The sequence below is a fragment of the Perognathus longimembris genome, chromosome 2 (genome assembly GCF_023159225.1).
Source record: "Perognathus longimembris pacificus isolate PPM17 chromosome 2, ASM2315922v1, whole genome shotgun sequence".
Classification (NCBI taxonomy): Eukaryota; Metazoa; Chordata; class Mammalia; order Rodentia; family Heteromyidae; genus Perognathus; species Perognathus longimembris.
In genome coordinates, this window is record NC_063162.1 from 23,502,680 (window position 1) to 23,524,015 (window position 21,336).

Consider the following 21,336-nt stretch of genomic DNA (forward strand, 5'->3'; position numbering starts at 1 on the left):
CCCAGGCAGGGAAGTCCAAGGAACCCCCAAAGAACAGGAAGTGGTGCAGTGGCTCAAAGTTGTAGGGCACTAGCCTTGAGCAAAAAAAAAAAAAAAAAAAAAAAGGAGCTCAGAGATAGCACCTAGGCCCTGAGTTCAAGTCCCACCACTCACCAAAGATAAATAAATAAATAAAATTGCAAGAAAAAAAATCAAGCCAGGTTTAACCATTGAGTTCTGCGCTCCTAGTTACGAAGGGGACACAGGTAGGGTATCTTGCAGCAAAGGGATCAGCAGCAAGCATGAGACCCTATCTGAAAAATAATAAAGCACAGAGAGATGGGGTATGTCTCAAGTGAAAGAGCTCTTGCCTAGCAAGTGTATGGCCCTGAGTTAAAAAAAAATAGGCCATATGTACAGGTGCCCTTATCCCTAACAGAAGTATGATACCATGTCATTTTCTTTCTCTTTCTGCCTCTTTGTGGGCTAGAAATTGGTGGGATCTCAGGACCTTTGGTAAAATGAGATGTTATATGTCCTTCTGTAGTTGATCATCTGACAACCATGACTAGTTGTCAGTGGCTCAAGAAACCAGTAAGGAGTGGCTACCTGGGAGGGTCTTTGTGTTCACAGATGATGTCCACATAGAATAGGTCAAGGCTGTCATTTCTATTATCTCACTGGAACCCACCCTGCTATTCTTCCTGCCCCCAGATGCCACCCAACTCATTCACTTCTTTCTCTTGTCAGCTCCCAGTCTCATCTTCCTAAAGAATTCTTTGCCAAATTATTATTTTTTTGCCAGTCCTGGGGCTTGAACTCAGGGCCTGAGCACTGTCCCTGACTTCTTTTTACTCGAGGCTAGCACTCTGCCAACTTGAGCCACAGCGCCACTTCTGGCCTTTTCTATATATGTGGTGCTGAGGAATCGAACCTAAGGCTTTATGTATACAAGGCAAGCACTCTTGCCACCAGGCCATATTCCCAGACCCTCTTTGCCAAATTCTTTACATCACTTTCATTCAACTTGATTTTGCTGGATGCATGTATCCTGTCCATTTTTTTTTTATTACATCTTTTTGGTAGTATTGAGGGTTGAACTCAGGGTTTTTGTTTTTGTTTTTTTGCCAGTCCTGGGCCTTGGACTCAGGGCCTGAGCACTGTCCCTGGCTTCTTTTTGCTCAAGGCTAGCACTCTGCCACTTGAGTCACAGCGCCACTTCTGGCCATTTTCTGTATATGTGGTGCTGGGGAATCGAACCCAGGGCTTCATGTATACGAGGCAAGTGCTCTTGCCACTAGGCTATGTCCCCAGCCCGAACTCAGAGTTTTTACCATTTGAGCCGCACACTTGTCACGCCAGCTAGCATCAAAATATAGATAAGATTGTGGTCCATGTGCCCCTAGGCAGAAAGCAAATCTTGCCTCACAGTAACCAGACAAAAATTGCTGCAGGTGCAGCTCTAGTGGTGGACCACCTTCTTAGCAAGTGCCAAACCTCAAGTTCAAGCATCACCACTATGTAATTAATTAATATTTGATCTATTTTTTAAAAATGGGAGATGTGGGGCTGGGGATATAGCCTAGTGGCAAGAGTGCCTGCCTCGGATACACGAGGCCCTAGGTTCGATTCCCCAGCACCACATATACAGAAAACGGCCAGAAGTGGCGCTGTGACTCAAGTGGCAGAGTGCTAGCCTTGAGCGGGAAGAAGCCAGGGACAGTGCTCAGGCCCTGAGTCCAAGGCACAGGACTGGCCAAAAAAAAAAAAAAAAAATGGGAGATGTGATTTGGATGGAAGCCCACCTCATATAAACTGTGGCATGGCATAAGGCAAGTAATTTTCTTTGTTAAAGAAGATAATAAAATAATACCTACTTCAAGGGCTTTTATGGTTTAAGATTCAAATCTAATGTCAACTAGGTGAAAGCATATTAGGAAGGCTGAGAGCAGGGGGAAATGCTATAGTGTATCTTTTTTTTTTTATTAACAAGTGATACATTAAGGGCTGAGACCTTGGTTCCAGTGGCAGTGAGCCTACTTGGCAAACACTAGGTCCTAACTAGGATACATTATAGAGCATAGAGCAAATATAATCAGTGTATAAAATGTATAAAGAAAAACAAAAATATGCAGTTATACTGCTCCTGTCATTTTGGAAATCCTTCTTGTTTCATATCTGAAGTACATGTGCAAATATACATTGTGCACACACATACTCACGCTGCAAACTGGATTAAACAGAGGGATCCAATGTTTCTTAGAAGTTATTTACTAATTTCTGTGGTTCTAGGGACTGAATGCACAGTGTTGTACACAATTGGCAAGTGTGTATCACCCCAAGCCTAAAAAACCTTTCTAAAATCACAAATGTCATTAGAGTAGTGACCTCCATTTAAGTTGATCTGGATAAATGAGATGTTCTAGAAACTTACCATGAATCACTCCTCAACTCCTTAGTTTAATAAATATGTAGTTATTGCAACATGGCCCATTAGGAGAAAGGGGATCTGAGTTTTTCCTGCATCTCCCAATAAAGAGTGCAGATACTCAGGCAAGAAACCCCTGGACTCAGTTTTCTCATAGTAATCATGTGTGGCTTGCGTGTTGGACGAGATCACCACAGAGAAGGGCATAGACATAGTGAATCCACTTAGAGTGCCCATGGATTGGAGGTACTGTTCTTTCAGAGCATCCACAGAACACGGCCACTGTTTATAAGAAGCACCCACAGATCAAAGGCACTGTTCAACTCTATCTGCATACAACTTCAGCCAGAAGACATTCTGCAGCATCAATCCCAAATCTATTCACCAAGTCCTGATGACCTAGGTAAAGGCTACCCCGATAGTCTGCTGGTTCCTGAGATGCTACTATCCCATTCCCTTTGCCTCCACCACTTCCTAGTGAGTCATTCAACCTACAGTGGCGCCCTACGTGGCTTACTGTGGCAATAACCACACTAAATCCAACTTAGAAGGGCCAGGATACCTGGGCCAAGTGTGACATGGTGTTTCTATTTGCAAACTGGCCCAGGGTGGGGAAGGAAAGGGGCTTTTCCCTCCCGGTGTGCTGGGAACACCAGAGTCAATGCCTGGTATCCTCGGCAGCCTAGCCATCTGAGCAGACCATGCTGAGCCAATAAATGTCATCTCCCTAGACTTTAACAAGGTTTTGAATGGGTTCCCACTTAAGTAGTCCTTGAGAAACTTGGAAAATCTGCCTGAGTGTGAAAGTTTTATTAAGTAGGCTGTTAGAGAAATTGGCGGTGCCACTTAGCAGCCCTTAAAATCATTCTTGGCATTAATTGGCCTTGCCCTAGGTGGTCTTCAAGCTTTCCTAATGGCCATCCTCTCTCTCGATCCTTTCTTAATCTCCATGACTCTTTTAAATCATACACCGTCACAGGGCAGTGTGCAGCTGTGAGCAGGATTGTCAATGAGGGCTTGCCTAAAACCTGAGGTGGGGACCTCAAACAGAAAGGTCACAAAAGCCAAGGTCACTTTATAGTCTAACCTAAACATCTTAAACATTCAAATGATTCTTTTGAATGAATGAAACTTGTTTGGAAAATAAACTTTATCTTCTAGCATCAATTCATTTGCACATCATAGCAAAAGTATGGTCTGGATAGAGGGGAAACATAGCAAAAGCAGATTCAAAAAAGCAGCTATTTCACAAGGTTCACTGTAGGGAAAGGCAGTGGCTCCAGCGTAATAAGAATGAGGAATTGCCAGCGTTTCTGTTGCTTTCTTAGACAAGCAGCCTGGAAACTCACAGTTTCCTATTTTCAAGAGGCAGGAAAAAGAGCAGAGAAAATGATAGCTGAAGATATTTACAGTTTATGGTGTGTCTCCTAAATGTGGAGCCCTGTGCTGAGAGATTCCTGGTCCATTCCTGCATGATCTGGGGCTTTAAACATAATAGGAAAGTGCTCTACCACTGAGCTACATCCCCAGATCCTTTTTCATTTCTGAATTATCTTTCATTTTCTAAACTACATCATACATAGCCAAATGCCAGTGGTGCATGGCTGTAATCCTTGCTATTCAGGAGGCTGAGCTTTAAGAACTGCAGTTTGAAGATACAGCCCAAGCAGGAAAGCCCATGAGCTGTGGCCTAAATGGTAGGGTGCTAGTCTTGAGTGAAAAAACTAAAATGGAGCACCCAGGCCCTGAGATTAAGCCCCAGTACCGGCACCAAAACAAAACCAAAACTAAAACACGCTTAGTACATTCTTTAAAAAGCCAAACAATTTTGTCATGAGCAGAATGAAAAGCAAAAATTCTCCTTGGCATTCCTTGTAGTTATGAAAGCACACAGCAATGAGGGGAAACCTCTGTGGTAGAATGTATGCTTAGCAGACAGGAGGCTCTGGATTTCATCCCTGTGGGGGTGGGGAGTGGGGGAAATACAGATAACAAAAGTGTATTGGAATGAGGGAACAGATGACATTGTACAAAAGGAAATGTACTCATAACCTAATCCATGTGAATGTAACCCCTCTGTACATCGTCTCTATCATAATGGCTTTAAAAGTAAATTTAAAAAAGAAAAATGAAAGCAAAATCATATTGGAGAGAAGATTTTAAAAAGAGAAAAGGAACAAAATCTATAGTTCCTCCAGTCTAATGAAACAACACAAGAGTAAATTAGAATATTACTTGCCTTTTCGACACTTGGGCTGTTTGCTGCACAATAATCTACTAGATGTATATTGCATTCCATTTTCCTCCCATTCTACCACGGGATTTTCCACACCATCCACCTGATCTTTATAACTCTTAGAGCTAATGGCTAGGTAACAGTTAACTGCTAGCCACAGTTTATTTTACTATCCCTCCCCTTGCTGGCTCCTTGTTTCTAATATCTGCTGCTATAAAGTGTGTTGTGATTAAGATCTTCATGCATTTTTTTCCCTTTCTCTAGCTTGGATTATTTCCCTAGTGTTCCCAGAAGTGGAATTACTGGGTCAAAGGGTGTGACCATTCTTATGGCTCTTGGTCCATAGGGCCAAATTCCTTTCTAAAACCATGGAACCCATTTTTGCTCTTTGGAAGCTTTCAACTCGCTCTGTGAATGAGAAGTTCTTGGGGTTGGGGAGGGAGGGGGCGACTTTGTTTAAGCCTTCTTGTTCCTAGCTGCAATCACTGTACTTTAATCTTGCTGTCTCATAGAGTCTCTTTCAAAGTCTGTTGACAGTGTTTGCCCATCTGATGACTGGCTAGAAGATTTATATGGGTCTCCCTGTCTCCAGGCGCTTTCCTGCTTTCAATCTGTTTTGTATATTCGGGTTAGATGAACTTTTTTGGAAACATGGCTTGCCTCCTGTCACTGCCCCACTCAGATTCTTGAAATGGATCACTTTCCTCCAAGATCAAGTCCAAACTCCCCCCACTAGGCCTCAGAGACCTCCAGCACAGGCCCCACCCCCTTCCCTCTCATGCTGATCTCCTGCTAACCTCCGCAGGAACCTTCTCCTACTTCCCCTCTTAGTCCCCAAATTATGTTCCATCTGCTTCCTGTTCTGCTTATGGTTCACCCACCTGGAATGCTGCCCCTTCCTCTCTCCCTAATCCAAGCCCTCCACTTTCAGGGTGGCTCAGGCTGCTCCTCCTACCCCATCGCCACCCCCACCCAAGTCAGTTTGAGAATTCTAAGCACAGGGAAAGCATGAGAAGACCTGGACAATTAAGAGAATCAGAAGAAGAAGAGCAAAAGGGAAGCCATACATGGCACTGGGGACAGGGGATGGGGAACACAGGGGCCCCCAAGAAAGGCATGCATGGCTTGACAACAGAGATGAGAACCAGGCCTAGGGGCTTAGAGCTACATTTGACCTAAAAAGAGATCTGTGAGAGAGCAGGATTGTGGGATAATAAGATAAAATGACAAGAAGAGTTGTGGTATATTAGTTATGATTAGCTCCCTTTGAGAAACTAAGACCTAAGGATGATGGTTTAAATAGGAAGGTGAGGAAGATCCATTTCTGTGTCATGTGCCAGTGTCTCATGCCTATAATCCTAGCTACTTAGGAGACTGAGATCTAGAGGACTGAAGCTTGAGTCTAGGCAGTCCTTGAGACTCCATCCCTAAAATAATTAGCAAAAGGCAGGCCTGGAAGCATGGCTTAAGTGGTAGAGTGCAGCAAGCTGGAGGCCTTGAGTTCAATCCCCAATACTGGGAGGAAAAAAAAATCCATTTCTATTGTAGAATGTGAATGAAGGATAGTATTAGATTTTTTCCTGCTACTTTTGTAAAAAAAAATTCTGTTCAAACTATCTGAAGGATAAAAATGTTACATAGATAAATACAATCTGCTGTACAAGCAAGTGAGTGGGTGAGAGAAGCAGGAATGGAGTGGTCAGAAGGAAGGATTTGCTTCGGGGAGTGGGGCTAGCATCTCGCTTTCTCACTTAAGAGCTCTCATACCTTGGACAAGAGAGTTAGTCTCTTTCTGTTTGCTTCCTCATCTGAAAAGTGAGGAATCCAGTGGAATATCAGGAGATGAAATGAGAAGAGTTAAGTCAGTCTTTAGCCAATGCCCAGCACTGGTCATGCTCAGTAAATGTTAGAAGGAAAGCAAAGAGACACAGGAAGGACAAAGGTCTCCCTCCCCTTGCCCATCACTATGACTTCTCAGCCTCTTCCCTCCAAGGCCACAATCTCTACCCTAGACTCCAGTCCCTCATTTCAGTCTTAAGTTGCCTATATGATGAATCGGGATGGGGGCCACCCTTAGACTGTTCCTCAGAATTACCAACTGCTTATCTTCAAAGGCTGGTTCATGGATAGTACTTGGCCTGAAACATTAGGATCCCAGCTCTTTTGTTATTGGTTGCTTCATTCAATCATTCATTCAAGGGATCTTCCTTGGCGGAGGGGGAAGGGAGCCATGGGCTTTACTTGGAACAGCAGGGGAATAGAGCTGACCTGTCCTTGCCCTCTCAGAGGTGCTCACTTCTTGGGAACTAGCATTTTCCAGTGGTTTCCTCTGGCTCCCTCCGCCCCTCTGTACCACCCAGCCCTGCTCATGCCTCCAGATACAAAAGCCCTTCACTGCAGGATGCAAACAGCTCAGGCTCTTAGACTCCAAGGCAGGGGTACCAGACATCAACCATTGCTGGGAACTCCTCACCCCTCAGCTGTGGTCTTTGAGGTAAATGTGGCTGGCCTTCGAAGGTGCTAAGGGTACCAACAGTATAAAACTAGAGCTATCTGGCCTGGCACTGGTGGCTCACGGCTGTAATCCTAGCTTCACAGCAGGCTGAGATTTGAGGATCATGGTTCAACGCCAGCCCAAGCAAGAAAGCTCATGATATTTTTTTTATCTCCAGTTAACCACCAAAAAAATCAGAAGTGAGCTGTGGCTCAGGTAGTAGAGTGCTAGCCTTGAGGGGAAAAAAATGCTCAGGGACAGCATTCAGGCACTGAGTTTCAATCTCAGGACTGGCACATGCACATGCTTGCGCGCGCGCGCACACACACACACATTAGAACTATAGTTACCTTTATCTACAAACCCTTTAATTCCAGTAACCACCTCTCCCCAATTCCATGCTCAGTGTGTGTGTGTGTATGTGTATACATATATATGTATATATACATGTATATATGTCTACATATATATAACTAGTCTGTACAGGGCTCTGTGTATAGTTCATATCAATCTACATTTTTCTGACAGTAAATATTGATTATAATTGTTAGCATTTCCCCAGCCTCAGGTACTCAGCTCCTCCCATTAACCCCCAGATCCACCCATACCTAATGAGCCACTCCTACTCACTATTAAGACCTACCTACTTCCCCTTGACCCCCAGAGAGAAGCTGCCACCTGGATAAGGTGCAGATGCCATGTAGCTCCCTCTCCTGTGGGAACTATGGCCCCACTAATAAACCTCCTTATGAACCTTCTTCTCCTGTCTGTGACACATGGTCCCATGGAATGGCCGGGACCTATGCTTTCAATAATTCCAACTCTTTCTCTCGATATATAATACTATGTATATGAATGTGTATATTATATGTGTGTGTTCTGGTCCTGGGGTTTGAGCTCAGGGCCTAGGCACTGTCCCTGAGCTTTTTGCTCAAGGCTAGGTAGGACTCATAATCACTCAAGCCACAACTCCACTTGTGGCTTTTGTGGTGCTCCATTGAAGCTAGGAGTCTTTCCTGCCTGGGCTAGCTTTGAACCACAATCCTCAGACCTCAGCCTCCTGAGCTGAGCCAGTGATGCCCAGCCCAATTGTACTTTTATATTCTCTTAGACTTGAATTTCCACTTGTGTTTCCACAATCACAGACCCTGGCCAAGGGTGAGATGGGAGGGGCCACGATGGCTGGCTGGGTGGGTAGTAGACACCATTTGCCACTGTGAGCCCTGAGCACTGAGAACAGAAGGGCCAACTTCCAGCATTCCCTCAAAGGACAAGAGGGTCATTCAGTGACTCGCCTAGTGAGAAAGCTTCTGAGGAATGTCCCAGACGCCCAGCTGGATGAGATTCATTAGCTACCAAAGCTGGGTAAGCGAAAGGCACATTAGCAATGACAGCCCCTCAGAATAATTCCTCCTCTTCCTCCCTGGGCTGTCAATTCAAGGCAGAGGCTTACGCTGGCTCTATTACGCACTGAGCACTGAATTAAGAACCGGGACAAATGATAATATTCCCCATGGGGCTGCTTGCTTCCAGGATCAGAAAAACAACATGGCTGACTACAAGAGATAAGAACAGCGCTAGGAATTTCCCCGTGAGTCCTTCAGGGACCCTTAGTTGGGGAAAATACCTCACAAGTATTTTGGAAACAAAAATTAGGAGGAGAGAGAGAGAGCGAGAGCGAGAGCGAGAGCGAGAGAGAGAGAGAGAACACAGAAAGCAGAAGGGATGGCAAGTTCTTGCATGAATTCAAGGCAATCCTGTTCTGCTTCCTGCCTATTGCTGGTGGTCTTCAGATGAGAGGGATGCAGGGGGAGGCAGGGGGGAGGCAGAAAGGAGTCCCTGAAGGGTAGCTGGGGAAACCAGAGGCCCAAAGCCTACATTTCTAAAGGTGGTACCTGACCAGGGACACATAGTTTTTGTTTTGTTTTGTTTTACACCCAAACCAGTCTACAGCCTATGCAGAGAGGAAGGGATTTGGTTATTTGCCTAGGGAGCAGAGTAAAACAGAGGGAGAACAAAGGAGAGGCTCTGTCCCCAGGATCTTCTCTTGCACCCATGAAGCTTCCTGGTGCTTCCCTCTGCCCCCCATTCCCCCTCCCTGTGGTGTTCTCTGTGCTTCCCTCACACCCAGTTTCATCCTAGGCTTTCATTGATCCACGAAAAGCCAGTGGCCAGCAGCTAAGGGTGATGTTGTCCTGTTAGATCTAGATCTGACTCAAGCCTAGCGCTGCCCCTCACAGGCTAGGTCACCCTGAATCTCAGCCTCTCATCTCATACAGCACTCAAGAGCTTGAGGTGAGGGTGGGAGGCGATGCTGGGATGTTCAATGGGACTCCAGGCTGGTCTTCCTCCTAGCCACCCACCTGCCCTTGCTTTCTGGTACCATAGTGCTACCTTTTCTCTTGGTCCATCTTGTCCATGTTAGGGAATTGATAGCCATAGACTAAGGGACTGGAAAATCTGGGTCGGATTCCTCCTCCTACTCTATCTAAAAATGTGGCCATGGACAAGTCACTTAACCTCTTGGAGCTCCAGATTCCCCACTTGCCAAAGAGAAATCATACCTACTTTAAATGAGATCATGTAGGGAAAGTGCTCTCGGATTAAAGCACTTTATCAGAGTCAGGGGATATTTTTTTTGTCCAGTTCCCCTTCTCCCTTCCATCCTCATCCTTAGCCCTCCTCCTCACCAAGCCCAAATTGGTTGGGAGGGGCACTGGACAGAGAGTTGGGAGCTCTGGGACCATCAATTTTGGGTTCTTAGACAAATCATGGTCCTCCCAGGACCTCTGTTTCCTCATAGGTAAATTGGGACTATGTTTCAGGGCCTTTTCTAACGTAAGGTTCCATACGGCCATCATGAAAGGGGTCAAGAGTTGATTTTCTGACAGGAGTACACTTGGGCCTTAGGGTATCAGGGCCTCTGTGGGCAGAAACAACCACCTCCCATTCTATTAATATGGCGAGGATCATGAGGATCACACGATTCCCGGTCATGTGGCAGCCTGAGGGTGTCTCTAAGACTTGGTGTGGGGTAATTAGTCTCTTTGACCCTTAGCAGGGGAAATGTCTCCAGTTGGGGAGGAAATGAAGTTGTCAAACACGGTCCTTAAGAAAAGGGAGATTGATGGGGGATCACATACAAAAGCGCAGGAATTAAACAAACAAACAGGGAAAGAACACTTAAGAGCTCAGACCAAACAATGTATACAGCACGCTATGTCCAGGCAGGTCAACCCATGGTCTGAGGCCTCCCCAGGCACCACCCAGGCAAAGCAGCCCAGACAATTGTTCATCTTCCCAGAAGCCCTCGGGTGCAGGAAGGCGAAGCCAATGACTTCATTGAGGGGAAGAAATAGCAATGTGCAGTACGATCCTTTGCTGACCATCCTGGCTTTCGTTCATCTCTGCTAGCCCTCCTCTGGCACCTAGCTACCAGGCTACCTCAGTCACCCTGTGGTCCCTCCAGCTCTGCTCTCCAACTTGGTCCTCTGTCAAACAGAATCCCAATAAAATACAGATTTTCAGTCGGGTTCTGGTGGCTCACACCTGTAAAGCTAACTATTCAGGAGACGGAGATCTGAGGATCGTGGTTCCACACCAGCCTATATCATCTCTTACTTTCACTAAACTACCAATAGAGCTGGAAGTGGAGCTGTGGCTCCAGTGGTAGAGCGCTCTCCTTGAGCAAAAGAAACTCAGGAACAGCACACAGGCCCTAGTTCAAGCCCTAGGACTGGCACGTGTGTGTGCGCGCTCACACACACACACATACACACACACACACACACGATTGTCCAGTTAAATTTCAAGTGTCAGCTAAGCCACAAATAGCTTTTTAAAGTAGAAGTATATCCCAGGTCATATTTGGGATATACTTATGCTAAAAAAATTATCCATAGTTTAGCTGAAATAAATCAGAGCACATTTACTTTTGCCCAGAACACATCACCCTCATATCTTCCCTTGCCTGGATTCCTGTCACTCAGATTCCACTTAAAGGACACGCTGTGACCCAGACCCTGCCCAAGTTCAAGTCCTTCCCAAGGGTGCCCCTCCAGCACATCTCCCTCCATTACATGTGTTTCTTATTTGGCACCTGATCTTTGAGTAAGTACCTGGCAAGGCAGGTAGATGCTCTCATCCTAATACAAAACATTTCAAACATGATCCAAGCATTTGCCCCTTGTGGCTTTAACCATTTCCTCCAGAGACAAAGGTCTTCCAGGTATGGGAACCACATAGCATTTCCAGGCCTACAAAGCCCAGTCCCAAGTACTCACAGTGCCACCAACCATCAGCCACCAGCCACCGCTGTAGGCTGCCGCAGGATGGCTAAACTCAGGCATCTGAAGCGGCTGATCCTCACAGCAATCTGTACTTTCCATGGAGGATTTGCTTTCCTTGAACAAAGTTGGGATTGTGTGATAGTAACATAATCACAAACTTGTACCTGTTGCATCTGTAGTCTTTTAGGTGTTTTCATTGGGGCGTGTGTGTGTGTGTGTGTGTGTGTGTGTGTGTGTGTGTATCCTTTTTTTTTTTACTAGAGCTGGGGCTTGAATTCAAGGCCTGGGTATTGTCCCAGAGCTTATTTGCTCAAGACTAGCACTCTACCACTTGAGCCACAGCTCCTGTTCCAACTTCCATTTTTGTTGTTGTTGTTTTGGTGATTAATTTGAGATGAAAGTCTCATAAACTTCCCTGCCCAGGTCGGCTTTGAACTTCGATCTTCAGATTTCAGCCTCCTGAGTAGCTAAGATCACAGGCATTATCTACTGACGTCTGGTGATATTTGTCTTTTTAAATCAAACATAGGAGCCTGTTTTATGTATTGTTCTTGTTTCCTCATTTAGCATAGAAATAAATAGCTATATATTAGTTTTAAAAAGTACATAGAATTTGACATGATTTATTTTAAATGGTTAAGAATATTGAATATTTTCCCTTTTTACTCATTTATATTTTATAATACTTCAAACTCTAAAGGTATATTTCCTAAGTACAAAGAAATAATTGTAATTTTTTTTTTGCCAGTCCTGGGCCTAAGACTCAGGGCCTGAGCACTGTCCCTGGCTTCTTTTTGTTCAAGGCTAGCACTCTGCCACTTGAGCCACAGCACCACTTCTGGCCATTTTCTATATATGTGGTGCTGGGGAATCGAACCCAGGGCCTCATGTATATGAGGCAAGCACTCTTGCCACTAGGCCATATTCCCAGCCCAATAATTGTATTATTAAAATTGTGATACTGGGTATTGATCTCAGGGCCTTGTGCATGCAATTGCTCTACTTTTGAGCTACTAACCCAGTCCTTGATATTTTGAGACAGTTTCATTATGTAGACCAGGCTGGCTTAGAACTCAGTAGTTAGCCTAGAAACAGGCCTTGAACTAACTTACTTTCTTTTATTGTTTGCTATGGGGCTTGAACTCAGGGCCTGGGAGCTGTCCCCGAGCCCTTTTGTTCAAAGCTAGTGAGCTACCACGTTAGACACAGTGCCACTTCCGGTTTTATGGTGATTGAATGGAGATAAGGTCTCAAGGACCTGGTCTGACTTTGAACCATGATACTCAGATCTCAGCCCCTGAAGTAGCTAGGATTACAGGCATGAGCCACCAGTACCCAGCTAGTCCTTCAACTTTCAATCCCTGCCTCAGCCTCCCAAGTGCTGGAATTATACATGTTAACAACCATGTTTGGCTAGCAGATGGTTTTATAAAATTGATATTGACCCTTGGTTCAATCTCCAGTACACAAAAAAAATAAGAAGAATAATATTGAGAAAGTAAATGACACAATATTATTAAAAGTAAGTGAAATTATTTTCATTTTTGTTATTTTCCAGTTCTTTTTTTAAAAATTGCATGTATATAAGTAATTTTATACCATGTGCACAGTACTGAGATTTGAACTCAGAGCCTTGTGCATGCTAGGCAGGCACTGAACCACTTGAGATACAACCCAGGCGGATTTGCCAGTTCTTATTCACACACAAAAACTAAAAAACTGTCCTTAGGTGTTTTTTTTTTTAAAACCTAGTTGTAATTATGCTTGCAAAAAGACTCCTTTGTCACACTGGATCTAGAACATTTATTGGTGCTTCTAGAGATTTCTGTTAATGGCTGTATAAAGGGGTGGAGGACATGGGGGCAAAGAAGATTTGGGGCTATTCCATTGGGCCATTTCTAGGACAGAGCTCCAGAGATTGACTCCTTAGCAGTATAGTGATGCCCCTAAACCCCTTGTCAGGATACATCAAGCAAACAGTAAAATATGAAGGACCAGAGAATAATTAAATTACAAAAAAACAGAATGATCAAAATAAAAAAATGTAAGATAGTTATAATATCTGTACTTCTTTGTGCATTACAAAGCGAGTCTAATTTATATCATAATTTCAAAGTAGTGACAAACATATTTCATGGTATCTACAACAAAGTGGTGTGATTTGAAGACACTGGCGACTTCCATTGGGGATGAGTCTCAGGTTCATTCACATAAGTGTGCTACTTGGCATTTCTGGTAATTGGAAAAGAAAATCCCACTATATTACATTTGAAGTTAGCAATGCCATTTGAAAAAAATCATCCAACTTTATAGGCTCTGTGAATTTCACAAGTGTCAGGAAGTTCTAGGTTCATAAAGTCCTGCGGTGGAGAACATCAAGATAAATCAGCTTGGGGGCTGGGGATATAGCCTAGTGGCAAGAGTGCCTGCCTCGGATACACGAGGCCCTAGGTTCGATTCCCCAGCACCACATATACAGAAAATGGCCAGAAGCGGCGCTGTGGCTCAAGTGGCAGAGTGCTAGCCTTGAGCGGGAAGAAGCCAGGGACAGTGCTCAGGCCCTGAGTCCAAGGCCCAGGACTGGCCAAAAAAAAAAAAAAAAAAGATAAATCAGCTTGGGAACAGTGAATAGAAAGAGTTGTTTGCAAGTTTCTTCTCTTCTTTTTTTGTTTTCTTTCCCTATTCCTCTTATCCAAACCACCAGCCTCTCCCTCAGCTCCTATAATTACGGGATCATCCAGAATTAATTTGGGGCTTTCCTCCACCCCGATCCACCTGCGCCTACCTCCACTCCCTGCCATTCTCCCTCTGCATCTTCACACAAAGGAGCAGACTTAACACACACTCGCCTCCTTCCTCCTTCCTGCTAGCGGTCTAACAAGTCTAGTCAGTTCTGAACCAAGGAAGCTACTTATCGGAGGCTGCCTAATCCAAATAGATGTTTTTCATCACCAAAGGTATTTTCCAGGACTCTGCAAATCCAGAGGCTCAGACTCCTTCCTTCATACAAGCAGCAGCACTGGATGCATTTCTGAAATCACCGGCACCAACCAAGCTCTGCCTCTTGGCCCAGGTTTCCGAAGTCATCCGAGATCACCTTCTCTCTTCCTTCCGCTGGCAATGAGGAGTGGGCTGCCTTTGCACTGTGCCACCTTCTGCTTCTCAGAAGTCATATTTGTACACAAAAACAGTGTCACTCCAGTGCCAGGATGCACTGACAGCTCCACCTTCCTACCCACCCCCCTTCATCCTGCGATCCCATAACTTGACTGTTCTGCTTTCTATTCCACCCAGGAGTCCCAGAATATGCTCAAACCTGAAAACTCATCTTCTCTTGTCATGTAATTTGGACACTTACAGTATTTAAAGTTGGTTAGGGTGCAGCTCAGTGATAGAGCTCATGCTTACATGCCCAAGAGCGTGAGTTCAATTCCCAGCATTTAAATAAACAAATTAAATATTTAAAACATTGTGACCCACATCAAATCAAATCAGTGGAAATCGACAGAAATACTCCTTGTTTGGTTCTCAGATATAATGTCTCAGTTTGCGCGGGACTATCTCAGTTTGAAAACTGGAAATCCTGCCTTCCACAAACTCCTTATTCCCGGGAAATCCTCATTTCTAGGCAAAAGCTCAGTCTCAGGAAAGCCAGGGTGGCTGGGCATATTACATGCCATCGGAAACTTCGAGTTTACTTCACTGACCCTGGAGAGGATCTGGCAATGTAGCTCAAGCTTCCTTTGAACTCATGATCCTCCTGACTCAGCCTTCCAAGTGCTGGTATTACAAGTGTAAACCACCATGTCTGGCAAAACAATTCAAATAATAGCAATAATCCTGCATAGGGTCAAAGCTGGAGCACAGCAAAGGATGCGTTCTTTCTACACCTGTGCTGCCCCGCAGACTGAACATAAAATCCACCTCTCTCCCTTCCTCCTTCCCTCCCTCCCTCCCTCCCTCCCTTCCTTCCTTCCTCTCTTTCTTTCCTTCTTTCTTCCTTCCTTTCTTTTTCTCTCACCCTATTTCTTCATTTCTTTGTTTTCTTCTTTCTTTTTCATTTCCTTCCTTTCCTTCCTTCCTTTTTCTTTCTTACTCTATTTCTTTGTTTTCTTCTTTCTTTTATCATTTCCTTCCTTCCTTCCTTCCTTCCTTCCTTCCTTCCTTCCTTCCTTCCTTCCTTCCTTCCTTCCTTCCTTCCTTCCTTCCTTCCTTCCTTCCTTCTCTCTCTCTCTCTCTCATTTTCTCTGAGACAGGGAAGGAGAAAGTCAGGGACATTTCACTAGGTTACTCACACTAGACTTGAACTTGAGATTCTTCTGCCTTGGCTCCCTAGTAGCAGGAATTTAAACCTAGCTGCAGAAAAAATTTCTATGGAGAAATACATTTGAATGCTACCAAGTTAGTCTTCATTGGTTGTAAGCAATAGAAATCAACGTTCTCTAACTTAAGCAATGGTTTTGCACTGGACAAGAACCAGAATCCGTCCCACTGAATGGGATTGAAGTAGCAAGAACTGGTAATCCCTTTAGGATCAAGATGAGCAAACTTTCTCTTTTTTTTTTTTTTTTTTTTTGCCAGTCCTGGGCCTTGGACTCAGAGCCCCAGCACTGTCCTTGGCTTCCTTTTGCTCAAGGCTAGCACTCTGCCACTTGAGCCACAGCGCCACTTCTGGCTATTTTCTATATATGTGGTGCTGGGGAATTGAACCCAGGGCTTCATGTACATGAGGCAAGCACTTTTGCCACTAGGCCATATTCCCAGCCCCCCAGCAAACTTTCTCTTAAAACCAAAAGAATAAATACTTCAGGTTTTGTTGGACAGAGAATATGTATCAAAACTACTGAGTTTTGTCATTTGGGTATCAGAGCACCAATAAACAATACGCAAACAGATAACTATGGTTATTTTGCAATAAGACTTTGTTGATAAAAAAAATCCCTGGGCCAGATTTGTTCTGTGGCCATAGTGTATACTCTTATTTTAGGAAATATCCTTTGGAATGGACCTGCTCTATTATTTGGTTATTTATTTTTCTTACAGGGTCTCAAAGCCCAGGCTTACCTGGAACTTCGTATCTGCCTGTCTCAGCTCCCTGGTGACTGAAATTATAGTATGTACCACCATGCTAGGATATTTTCAAACCTCCTAACACTTGGCTCAAGATTCAAATCTGAAGGAGAGAGCAGATGATAAGCAGAAAGAACTTGGGTCATTTAAGTACTCATTAGCCAGGGAAGGGCGCGCCCCCTTGCCTGGCTAGACTTCATTTAGTCTTCAGTTTGCTTTTCAAGGCCAGAGGGAGGGAACGCCTGTAGGTGAAGCTACAACCATGCAAGCTACTCACATTTTCTCCTAACATTCTTTGGCATCTTTTTGGCATCTCCCACCTCCTGCCACCCTCTAGCAAAGGAGCCCCTGGCATCCTGATAGCACAAACATTAGGATCCAAGATTACCAAACGAAGCTTTACAACATGAGCCTTTCTCAAGGCCTGTCAGTGACCAGGACTGGAACCACAAGAATGTTCATTGAAGCCAGAAGAGTGACTCAATCCCATCATCTCAGATACTCCCAAGGCACAGATCCAGAGGATTGCGGTCTGAGGTCAGGGCAGGCAAATAAAAGTTCGCAAGATCCATATCACAACCAGTAGAAAGCAGGATGCAGTGGTTCTCCTCTGTCACTGCAGCTACACAGGAAGCATACACAGGAGGCTCGAGGTCCTGGACAGCCTGAGCACAAACAGGAGACTCTATTTGGAAAACAACAAAAGCTACAAGGACTGAGGACATGGCTCAAGAGATAGAGCATCTCCCCGGCAAATGCAAGATCCTGAGTTCAAACCCCAGCACTGCAATAAACAAATCAACACATAAATCTTAGTCCTGCATTTTTACAGAGGGAGAATCAGAGAGCTAGTTGCACAGGAGCACACTCACATGTCTGTCAAGGACACGCTGCCCTTGGAATTGTGCAGGGAGGCCCTAGAGAACCAGGTGAAATGAAGAATTTTTTTCCCCTGACATCCAATCCAGGACTCTTTCAGTTGCAGGATCCAATTTAAGTCTAAGCCCAAGGCTGGATTTCTCTGATACAGACCCTTCCCCCATCTCCCCTGCCACTAGGCAGGATGTAGCACTTCTGTTCCACGCTCGGAGTTGTGGCAGAGGTAGGGGTGGAGAGTCCCATGAGGCCGTACCTCCTGGGTGGCATGTCCTGTGCCAGTGTGCCACAGTGCTTCCGGGAAGGGCGTGTGAGTGAGGAAGATCAGTGCTCTAGGGGGCCTTCTGAATTCTACAAGCTGACTATACCCACTCTCCATATCCTGGAATCCCTCTGCCTTCCCATTTTGTGGCGCTCTGTGACCCTGGCCTGTACCTCTCCCCCCTCATGCCGCCCCCTGGTGGGGACATGGCTCCTTGATCTCGGCTGAGGTAGAAACCCAAGGAAATCCCAGATTAGGAAATCTGCCAGCTCCAACGAGGGGCCCTGGACTAGAATGGCTTTTCTTCTTCTTCTTATGAAAAAAACCATGCATCTTATGGGTTTATCACCAGGTGCCAGTGGCTCATGCCTTGTGATCCTAGCTACTGAGAAGGCTGAGATCTGAGGATTGCAGTTGGAAGCCAGACCAGGCAAGAAAGTCTATGAGACTCCTATCTCCAATTAACCACCAGAAACCCGGAAGTGGTGGGCTCAAAGTGGTAGAGTGAAAAAGCTCTGGGATAGTGCCCAGGCCCCAAGTTCAAGCTTCACAATTGACCAAAAATAAGATTTTCCTTTATATAGTATGCTTAACCATTCTTATTAATGAAGCAGACACTACCTGTGTGGATAAGGAATAATGTCCAAGGTACATTTTTTTTAAAATGCAGGAGCCAGGCACTGGTAGCTCACGCCTGTAATCCTGGCTACTCAGAAAGTGGAAATCTGAGAATCACAGTTCAAAGCCAGCCCAGGTAGAAAGCTCCATGAAACTCTTATCTCCAATTAACCACCAGAAAAACAGAAGTTGTGCTGTGGCTCAAAGGGGTAGAGTGCTAGCCTTGAGCAAAAAGAGCTCAAGGACAGTGCCCAGGCCTCAAGTTCAAGCCCCATGACCAACAAAAAAATGCAGGGCGAGAGGCATGGTTCAAGTGGTAGAGCTCTTGCTTAGAAAACTCACTAGTTTGCTTGAGACTGTCCCCCACCCAGAGTTTGAGTCCAGCACAGCAATAAAACCAAACAAAAAATAAGTTTCACACACACACAAAAAACCCCAACCAGACAAAATATGACAATTTGTGTGTTCTGAGGAGGTGTGTGTCATCCTCGTAGAAAAGGGAGCTGAAGATTTCTTTCTGTATCTTTTGAATTTTGTCATATGTCAATGTCCTACTTCAATCAATCAAAGAACTCACAAGTATAAAATTTAAATATAAGCATGAACAGGAATAGCACATGAACATAAAACCTATGAACCGGGGAGAGGCCCTATCCTAGCTTTTTTTTTTTTTGGCCAGTCCTGGGCCTTGGACTCAGGGCCTGAGCACTGTCCCTGGCTTCTTTTTGCTCAAGGCTAGCACTCTGCCACTTGAGCCACAGTGCCACTTCTGGCCATTTTCTGTATATGTGGTGCTGGGGAATCGAACCCAGGGCCTCATGTATATGAGGCAGGCACTCTTGCCACTAGGCCATATCCCCAGCCCCCATCCTAGCTTTTAATGCTTATAGTGCCATCTTGGGGTGTGTGTGCGTGTGTGTGTGTGTGTGTGTGTGTGTGTGTGTGTGTTGCTGGAGATTAAATCCAAGGCCTCTACAAGCTAGGCAAGTGTTCTACCACTGAGCCACACTGCCAGTCCCTTGAAACCTTCGAACATTTTTGACTAAGGCTCATGCCTGTAATCCTAGCACTCAGGAGGCTGAGATATGAGCACCTGGTTCGAAGCCAGCCCAGACAGACAAATCTGAGAGACTCTCATCTCCAATTAACTGGCAAAGAGCCAGAAGTAGTTGTGTAGCTCAAGTGGTAGAATATCAGCCTGGGGCAAAAAAGCCAAATGAGAGTGAGGGGACCTCAGTTTACGTCCCAGCACTGGCAAACACACCACCACACACACACACACACACACATACACATACACACACACACACACACACACACACACGCAAGCAAGAGCCCCTTTGTGTTCATTTTTCTTTAGGTTCTATATTACTTAGCCAGCCCTAGAGAGACTCTCGGTTTACAAGTGTTGTCTAAGATGCTTGTGAAATCCAACTATATTTTCATTTTCTTGTGGCTTACTAACAATCACTTGAAAAAGTAGATATCCAAACAAATCTTTGACATCACAGTGCAAACAAACAATATCATCAGTATTTGCCTGATTGGTGGGAGCCACACATTTGGTGGCCGAGACATTGACTGACAAATGAGAAGGAACTCCACTTTGCCCGAGCCAGAACAGCCAAATTAGCTGACTGCGAGAGAAAACTGCTCACCAAACAAATTACATGTGGTGTCTGCCTGCCAAGCAGACTAAGCAAAAGTTAAGTTTCATTCAAGCAGAAATGCAGGAGATTTTTTTGAGTCTAAGTCATTCTTTACATTTGGGAAGTTTCAGCAAGGATGTCTATCTACAAATGAATAGATTATACATCATACCTTATTCTGGGACTAAAATAAATGTTAGAGGCACTGTGGCAAAGCAGAGGTGACATTCAAAGGATAACGCAGTAGGCAAGACATCAATGGCATGCTTTTCTTGTGCATCAGTCCTTTGGCTATACTGTGGATAAAAATACTACTTGCTTCATAATACCATGCCATGGATTAAATGGGATCATGGATGTGAGCGTGCCTTGCAAATTGCTAATTACTAAGTATAGTCACGCGTATTATTACATGGAGATATGATTTGGGGTGGATGTTTGTGTTTTTATTGCTGGTATTGTTTTGAATGAGAGGGGACAGCTATAATACTTCATCGGAGTTACAAAAGTAACTTGATATTGTAAAATAAACCATCCAGAAGTTACTAGGGGGATAATAAAAGTCCCTTTCTCCATTTGCTGCTACAAATCTGTTAGCATATGTGAATTCTTCCAGATGGTTCTTTTTAGAGCATACATTTGAATTGAAAAGATAAGCCATACCTAGGCACCGGTGGCTCAGACCCATAATCTTCACTACTCAGGAGGCTGAGATCTGAGGATTGTGGGTTTTTTTTTTTGTTTTGTTTTTTGTTTTGGCCAGTCCTGGGGCTTGGACTCAGGGCCTGAGTACTGTCCCTGGCTTCTTCTTCTTCTTTTTTTTTTTTTGCTCAAGACTAGCACTCTAGTGGCTCAAGTGGCAGAGTGCTAGCCTTGAGCAGAAAGAAGCCAGGGATGGTGCTCAGTCCCTGAGTTCAAGCCCCAGGACTGGCAAAAAAAAAAAAAAAAAAAGATTAGCACTCTGCCACTTGAGCCACAGCACCACTTCTGGCCATTTTCTGTGTATATGGTGCTGGGGAATTGAACCCAGGGCTTCATGTATATGTGGCAAGCACTCTTGCCACTAGGCCGTATCTCCAGCCCCTGAGGATTGTGGTTTGAAGCCAGCCTGGGCAGGAAAGTCCATGAGACTTTTATCTCCAATTAATCACAGAAAGAGCTGGAAGTGGAGCTGTGGCTCAAAGTGGTAGAATGCTAGCCTTGAGCAAAAGGAGCCCAGGGAGAGCACCCAGGCCCAGAGTTAGAAGCCCCAGGACCAGAAAACAAAAGCCATAAGATAGATCATAGACTCCTCACCATCATTAGGGAATAACTTTGTTTCTCATGGGGTAAAATCCCCAAGCTCCTAATCTGGCTGCGCTCACGTAGTTCAGTGAGAATAACCACTAATAATAATGTCGACACTGTCACTAGAACAAACTCCATGGTGCTTACC